The sequence below is a fragment of the Mercenaria mercenaria genome, chromosome 14, assembly GCF_021730395.1.
Source record: "Mercenaria mercenaria strain notata chromosome 14, MADL_Memer_1, whole genome shotgun sequence".
Classification (NCBI taxonomy): domain Eukaryota; kingdom Metazoa; phylum Mollusca; class Bivalvia; order Venerida; family Veneridae; genus Mercenaria; species Mercenaria mercenaria.
Genome location: NC_069374.1, coordinates 46,565,244 through 46,574,007, shown reverse-complemented (window position 1 = coordinate 46,574,007; position 8,764 = coordinate 46,565,244). Strand labels below are relative to the sequence as shown.

The window sequence follows — 8,764 nt, the reverse complement described above, 5'->3', positions numbered from 1 at the left end:
GCAGCCATTGGAAATATGACAATTTTATATAGAATAATGAAGAACAGCTATTTAGTGTGCTATAACATACAAGGGAACATTGGTAAAAATTGAAATCTGGCCGGATGAGGATGGGAAATGTCTACTTAGACTAGAATTTGATAGAAGATGACAAATTTATTGCACTTTTGCTTTAACATTTAATATTGATAAACACAAAAAGACCACATTTTCAATGTATTTGTGTGTATGCACAGTATTTTTTCTCAAAACTGCATTTTGGTATCCTAACGATTGCTAATTTCTAGTAGTTAGAGGTACAGTTGAACATATTTTACAGTTTAAATGTGTAATTTACCCTGACAGTGAAGCAGATCACAGTAGAAAATGACAAAACAGGGCAAAAGTAGGCTACATTATGATAACTGATTGGGAAAAGTATGCTGTGACAGCTATTTTGCCAAAATTTGACGAGTTGTCATACATTACTGAAATTGCCATAAAACCTTAGAAATTGTTGGTATAAACTAAAACCTTGTATTTAGGTTTTTGTACATTTCAAATGAAACTGGCACAATCATAGATAGAGAAGAAGTTTTTCTTATAGGCATACAGACACTAAATAGGAAAATGGTCAAAAAAATTTCATAATAAAATAATAACACTACAGAATGTGTCATGTTGACTTAGATCATACACTACCACTATAGTTTGGGATCTCATTGTTTAGCTAATTTTGCAGTTTGTGTGTTTGAACTGAAAATATTTTTTTCTGCATCAGGCATGACCCCTGCTTTCCTTTTTCATTTTATTCAGTATTGACAATATTCTGCAAGAAAATATAAGTTACTGACATTTAAAATATGTCCTGATGTGCGCTGCAGTCACTGGGAATATGTGAATTTCATAAAGAATAAAAAAAAGAACAGCTATTAAGTGTGTCATAACCTTTAACAAAAACATTAATTGAATACATTTTACTAAGTACAGTTCTCAATAGCATAGAAATCTATATCATAACAACACTTCCACATCACATATGTAAAATCAGGATACGAGTTCTATGACACAGGAAAATGCTTACACCTTTAGTATCTTGAACAATGTAATGGTCCAGTCGCTGTGTGGACTGTCCTGTGTTAAAACGTAGAGCTGGTGAGACCATATAATGATCTTTTCTCTAAATCTAAATGATTCATGGCTGTAATGCTTTCAGGGATCAGGCGAATCACTCAATGTTTCAAACTAACAACCTTCAACTAATGATAATCAGCTCAAACTCCTAAAGGATGGGAATACTGTGTTTGATTTTTTTTTCTCTTTCTTTTTTATTTTTTGAAGTTCCTGTCAGCCAATGTCTTTGTATCGACAACATACGAGTATCCATTCGCATAGATGTTCAGCGGGTGTTCTCTTACATGAAGCTGCAACTCAATATGATTGCCCTAACTCCTGAATGCTCAGCGCTTATATGCTATAAATATAGCCTTAAAATGACCCGAATGCCTTGGCTGTACTTCGTCGATAACGTTGAACCTTGTTGTCTTACTGACTCAGAAGATTACCAACCAAACGTCTCTGCCTCAGATTTCCAATGATCAGCCTGTATTTGCTCTCGTCTGTCCCGTAAAGGTTTAATTTCCATGCGCTGGCCTTAACGCTCGAAACCTAGTAACATACTGCAACTCTTCTTTAGTCTCAAACGTCTTTTTTATATAATTTATCTGCCCTGACATATAGCTACAACAGCTCTTTTTTCAAGGTACTAGGATAAATAATAAGTTCAATCCTTGATGTGTGGATACAGAATGACTTCATTGTAATTCATCTACTTATCTATACCCTAGCAGAGGTGTGCTTTGACTGGTGCTATGGGATGATTCCTGTTTCTAATTGGTCCAAAGTCGAACATATTTTACATTGAATACACGAGTACTTGATCTAACAAATAGTTTGTTCTCTTTTACTATACGATTGTATATAACATAATGTGTGATGCTGAGATCCAGCTATGACTGTTATTAACCAAAGTCGTTCATAAGGTTATAACACACTGAATAGCTGTTCGTCTTTATACTATATAACTTGACATTTTCCAATGGCCGCAGCACACATCAGACCAATTTAGAATGTCGGTAACTTACATTTTCTTGAAGAATATTATCAGTGCTGACTAAAAATCAAAAGAAAAGTGGGTTATGTTTGATGCAAGAAAAAAAATATCTTCAGTCAAACACACAAATTGCAAAATCAGCAAAACGTTAAACCCAACAAAATAAATAAATAAATAATAAATAAGGAAGTTATCGCTGCTTTACGACAATTTCTACTGCCGAATGACTCGGCAATTTTGTCTGTATAGTTCACTATTGCCCCAATTGATTCTGCTGGAAGTATTTTTTCCATCTTGGTAAACTGCATACTGTTACTGACAATAACCAGCTTATTATAATGTAAAAGTAATGATATGAGACAATTTGGCATAAAATCGACAACAATTCTGGTTTAAATGTAGCTTTTATGGCGGCCATATTGGATTTAGGACGCCATTTTGTTTTCTTCTAATTTGTAATTAGTTAACATTTTGCAAAATATCGTAATCTAATGTAGTGCAAAAGTTGACCTCGTTATATGCATAAATCTGTTGTTATGAGCAGATTCCAGAAATCCACAGTTTCATCAATACTTTAAATATTTTAACCCCAAAATAGACATTTTGCATCATGATACTTTTCTATACTTTTTATATGTTGTTGTATACACCTTGTATATTACTTATACAAAAAATCAATTCTTTGCGAGTTTTTTCCTTTATTTGGCATTTTGGCCATAAATGGCCTTTACTAATGGTGTATACTTATTGACAAAGATAACATCTAGCTATCGGACATGCTGTAATCTGACATACTACTTCATCATACTCAGCTAGTGGTCACTTACATCGTGCCTTCTTGGAGCGTCAATGGTGTATACTTCTTGGTGAAAACAACTTAAGCGGTTCCTTAACTATGTGATTGCAGGTAGCTGGGTTATGAATTAATTTCAGTGCATGCTTAAATTATTGTTCAGGTGGAGATAACCCCTTTGTACGGAAACACACGAACTGTACCGAGAGTGTTAAGACTACACGTCCGGTAACCGCACTAAACACCATATATTCCTATTTGAATCCAAGTAAAATGAGTATATTTTTCGAGACTCTACCTTTAATCGGATATATGAATAGCGCGCTATAAATAGCCTACAGAACAGAATTATGTCATCACCTGAGTACTAGTCGAAATAATTACACGTTCATACATGTATTGTTTTATATTAGACGGGCAATCTAAATGGGGATATTGCCCATATGAAAAAATATCACAATATTTCCTAGGATCGCGTCAAATTAGTTGGACTACTGTTGCTTATTCAAAGGAGACATGATATTGAACATTTTGAGAAATGTGAGTACACTTTTATTAGCAATTAGGAGTGACCTGTCGCTTTTATTTTTAGATTTGTATTTTCCAGACTGTTCCATTTATTAAACAAGGGATTGAAAGATATTTGACGTTTTTAAAACTATAAATACATTTCAAATAATGTACAAACTAAAACTGCATCGGCAGCTCAGTTGGTACGTTAGTGATTTAACTTAAAATTGCGATTAAGAGGCTGTGGGTTCGAATCCCACACTGTGCGATTTGTTTTATGATTGAATTTGTTTTATTTACATTTTCATGTTGTTTTTTTATTACAATTTATTTCATCATTTCAATTTCATTTTTTATTTCATTCGTACAATTTCAATATATTCAATACATTTCAAACACACGCGTCCAATGGAGCATCTTCACACTTGCTGTTGGTGTAACTGTTAGTTTCCTCCGAATCAGTGTCAACAGCTAATTGAGTGACCAAATTGTTAAGAGCTTTGTCAACCATGCTGAATAATTCACAATCAAGAAGATATTTGAAAAACCTATATTATATTCGAAAATAGCAAAAGGATACAAGTAATGCGATTCAAATACATGTTTAACATTATCATCATTTTAAAACGTATGTTAGCAAAATATAAAATGAAAAAAAAATATAAAATGAAAAAAATAAAATTGATCTCCGTCGGAATTCGAACTCACATAAGTTAGATTCTATAGCCATCACGCTTACCACTGCACCAATGCGTCTTATTGTCGAAGAGGACAGTCATTTAAATATCTATTATAAAAGTAAGTTATAAAAAAGTAGGGTACCCCTTTACTGAAGTGGTTCATTCCAGTAACCTTTCAAATCTATTAATAAAAGCGACAGGTCACTCCTAAATGCTAGTAGCTATTATAATACAGTTAATTTCAAATGTAAACAAACGTTTGACCTCACCCAACCTATTGTCATATGGGGCTGATTAAACAAAAATATTCATTCCATTTTCTGGAGAGTTTACGTAGGGGAGGTTTGGGGGGAGCGGAGTGGCAAGCCCGATCCAGTGCTAGATAACCCGTGTCCTACCTCCTTCACTCTCCCATCTCCTTCCTCCACTTGGCTGCAGAGTTTCAGAGGAAATTCCGAAATAGATTTGTGCAAAATATTTAAGTGTATGTTCGTTTGCAATGCCATTTTTCAGCAGTATTTCAGTTAAGTAACAGCGGACAGTTAACCTAACCAGTTCCTGGATTCTGTACCAGTACAAACCTATTCTCCACAAGTAACTGCCAACTTCCTCACATGAATCAGAAATGGGGGACGAATGATACCAGACACGCCATTTATCAAATCGTCACGGAGAACATACGCCCCGCCTGGGGATCGAACTCACAAACCCAAGATCAGTAGATTTGTGCTATGATCCCTACTATAAGTACTGAGCTAAATGAGTGAGGTTTGGGGAGAAACTGCTTGATTTGAAAGAAACTTGTTGAGGACAAAGTATGTTACTAAAGTGTTTTAGAGAAAATAGTCAGTATTTTCAGATTAACATTACAAGGACTTTTTCACTTTCTTTTTAGTGTTAATAAAATATATAATATACACAATTACATGTAGAATGTCAGTGTGCACATTTTGATTATCATTTCGCTACTGTAGGACATTTTCTTATCTGAAACCTGCCTTGAATATCTGTCAAATTTTCTTTGTGCCTTTGAATTTTGATGTTTTGCAGTACCTGATATGTATTTTACAGGATTTTTTTTCTTCAGAGCACTGTGGTCAGCATTTGTCTCACGTGAACTGTGGATACATTTGGATAATGTACCTGAAAGTTCATCACAATTTACTGGTGTTTTGATATCTACAAGGTGTGTATGTTTATAAATGTGTTTAAGCCTTTAGATAATTCTAAAAAGAATGAACGTTTTAAGCATTTTGCATTTGTTAAGTATGCGTTTGTTAAGTATTGATTTAATGAATATTTTTAACAGCATTTAGTTTTGTTATGGTGAAAAAAAGTAAAAATGGCCACACTGATGGATGAATAATATCAAAATATCATTTTATACCCCCGCTTCGAAACGGGACGTATTATGTGATCACTAAAGTTGTCCGCTTTCTAACTTGAGCAGGTCTTATCCAACGTTACAGTGTATCTTGGTATCATACCTCGGCAAAGTTTGGCAGTCAGCTGTATTATCCCAGTTTCTGTTGTATTACGGCCGATGGATTACTAAAACTTCAAAAAAGAAACTGACAGACTGAGTGTAAACTGTTGCTTAGGTACTCTTTATCCAATGTTCACCAGCCTTGTCACAATGTTTATGAGCATAAAATCTCAGACAAATCCGATAACCTAATAATACTCTAAGGCACTCTTGGATAATAGCCCTTTAACAAGAAAATCGCAATATTGGCAGTGTCCCTCATTTATCATATCCAGTCTTAATCAAACTTAGGCACAATGTTTATGGGCATGTTATATTGGCCAAGTTCAATAACAAGCAGTATAGTCCTCGAGGCTCTGGAATCCGTCAACATTTAGAAAACCGAAAACCGACAACTAGTCTGCTGAATAGGAATAGTACTCAAAAATCAAAAGTAATGTTCTGTGACGGGTGTATATTGTGACAGTTTGGCTCTCATGTTTAACTAGTATTGAGAAAATAAATTGATTAACCATTGAAACATTTTAATGTTAATGAAAAAAATGTACAGCTTAATTTCTTCTATTTTTACCACATTTCAGTTCTAGCGGCACAAGTTTCTATATATTTTATTCACTAAAGTGTGTTTTAGTGAAACAAAATCTTCTGAAATATGAACGGCGTCACTGTGGAAATGTTGTTTTTTCTAACTGTTTTTAAAAAAATGTAATAAAGCTGGAGGCATGTAACTGAAATCACTGTTTCTTGCTTCTGTACCGGTTCTTGCTGTTCTCCGTTTCTTAACATGAACTGCATTAGAAGAGCCCGTATGCATTTTCTAACTTTCGAAAAATATGAAATAAAGCTGGGGGTCTGTAATTTATTCGCTCAACAGTGTTTCTCTGGGTTCTGTACCGGTACTTAATGTTCTCCGCTCCTAACATAACTGAATTATAGGTAGAGGCTGAATGACTATATTTGTGCATAGCTTTGTGATACGAACACACCAAAGTCACTTTTATCAGGTATAAAGGAATCAGTTCGGCAAAACATGTTTCTTTATGATATGACAAGTTCCGTATTACCATGTCCCATTTGTTCTTTTTATTCCTCGAATTGATATGAATCTTCATATACACCATCAGCATGAAGTGGACATTTGCATATTATCGAGACTTCTATATCCGGTTATTTATTCTGGAGTTATTGCCAATGTGAGGGAGACTTTAAGTTTGTCCTTTTTTAGTATGAAGACATGTTAGTTTTTCAAACTTAGTGTTGTCGAGTAATGATTAACTCCCCTTCCTGTTATTTTCTTCTTCAGAGCAGACGGCAACAGAATTGGAGGTTACCCAAATCTAAAGATGTTGAGGGGTACAAGCAGCAACATAAAAAAACTATGAAAAACAAATGAAATTAAAACAACGTGAAATCATATTGAATCATGGCACTGGCTTCCAGATGGTTCGGCAACAAAAAAAGATTTTTTAGCTCACCAGAGCACAAAGTGCTCAAGGTGAGCTATTGTGAATGACCGGCGTCCGTCGGCGTGCGTCTTGCGTCGTGCGTCAACATTTGCCTTGTGAACACTCTGGAGGCCACATTTGTGACTCAATCTTTATGAAACTTTGTCAGATTGTTAGTCTTTATGATCTCAAGGTCAAGTTTGAAACTGGGTTATGTGGGGTCAAAAACTAGGTCACCAGGTCAGATCAAAGGAAAAGCTTGTGAACACTCTAGAGACCACATTTTTACCTTATTTTTATGAAACTTGGCCAGATTGTTAGTCTCAATGATCTCTAGGTCAAGAACGAAACTGGGTCATGTGGGGTCAAAAACTAGGTCAGTAGATCATATCAAATGAAAAGCTTGTGAACACTCTATAGACCACATTTTTTGTCCCAATCTTTATGAAACTTGATCAGAATGTTAGTCTTGATGATTTCTAGTCCAAGTTTGAAACGGGGTCATGTGGGGTCAAAAACTAGGTCAGCAAATCAGATCAAAGGAATAGCTTGTGAACACTCTAGAGACCACATTAGTGTCCCAATCTTCTTGAAACTTGGTCAGAATGTTAGACTGGATTAGCTTGTGAACACTAGATACCATATTTTTGATCCAATCTTTATGAAACATGGTCAGAGTGTTAGTCTTGATTATCTCTAGGTTAAGTTTGAAACTGGGTCATGTGGAGTCAAAAACTAGATCAGTAGGTCAGGTTAAAGGAATAGCTTGTGAACACTCTAGAGACAGCATTTTTTACCTAATCTTTATGAAACTTGGTCAGAATATGAGTCTTGATTATTGCTAGGTCAAGTTTGAATCTGGGTCATGTTGGATCAAAAACTAGGTCAGTACGTCAGATCAATGGAAAACCTTGTGAACACTCTAGAGACCACATTTGTGACCAAATCTTTATGAAAGTTGGTCAGAATGTTAGTCTTGATTATCTCTAGGTCAAGTTCGAAACTGGGTCATGTTGGATCATAAACTAGGACACCTGGTCAAATTAAATGAAAAGCCTGTGGACACTCTAGAGGCCACATTTGTGATCCAATCTTTATGAAACTTAGATTGTTAGGCTTGATGATTTCTAGGTCAAGATCGAAACTGGGTTATGTGGGGTCAAAAATAGGTCAGTAGGTCAGATCAAAGAAATTGCTTGTGAACACTCTAGATACCACATTTGTAACCCAATCTTTATGAAACTTGGTCCGAATGTTAGTCTTGATGTTTTCTAGGTCAAGTTTGAATCTGGGTCATGTTGGATCAAATGAAAAGCTTGTGAACACTCTAAAGGCAACAGTTGTGTCCCAATATTTATGAAACTGAGTCAATAAGTTTGACTTGATGATTTCTAGGTCAAGTTTGAATCTAGGTCATGTGGGGTCAAAAACTAGATCACCTGGTCAAATCAAAGGTTAAGCTTGTGAAGCCATAATTGTGTGTGTGTTTGTGTGTGAGTGTGTGTGTTCGGGTTTAATGTCTTTTTCAACAATTTTTCAGTCATATAAACGACGGTGTCTACTTGTAGCAGTGAGCACAATGCCCAACTTTATAGTGCTGCCTCACTGGAATATCACGCCGTAGACACGTGGCATTATACCCCACCCAGTCACATTATACTGACACCGGGCTGACCAGTCCTAGCACTATCCTCTTAATGCTGAGCGCCAAGCGAGGAAGCTTCTAGTACCACTTTTTACTTCTTTGGTATGACGCGG

General features: G+C 35.5%; 1 long non-coding RNA gene across 1 annotated transcript; it reads left to right on the top strand.

The window, feature by feature from the left end:
* Positions 1-3,084: 3,084 nt before the first annotated feature.
* Positions 3,085-7,495, top strand: LOC123528224 (uncharacterized). The gene is made up of 3 exons (XR_008366918.1): positions 3,085-3,425; positions 5,163-5,261; positions 6,865-7,495. It is a non-coding gene; the product is annotated as an uncharacterized LOC123528224 (long non-coding RNA).
* The last annotated feature ends 1,269 nt before the right edge of the window (positions 7,496-8,764 follow it).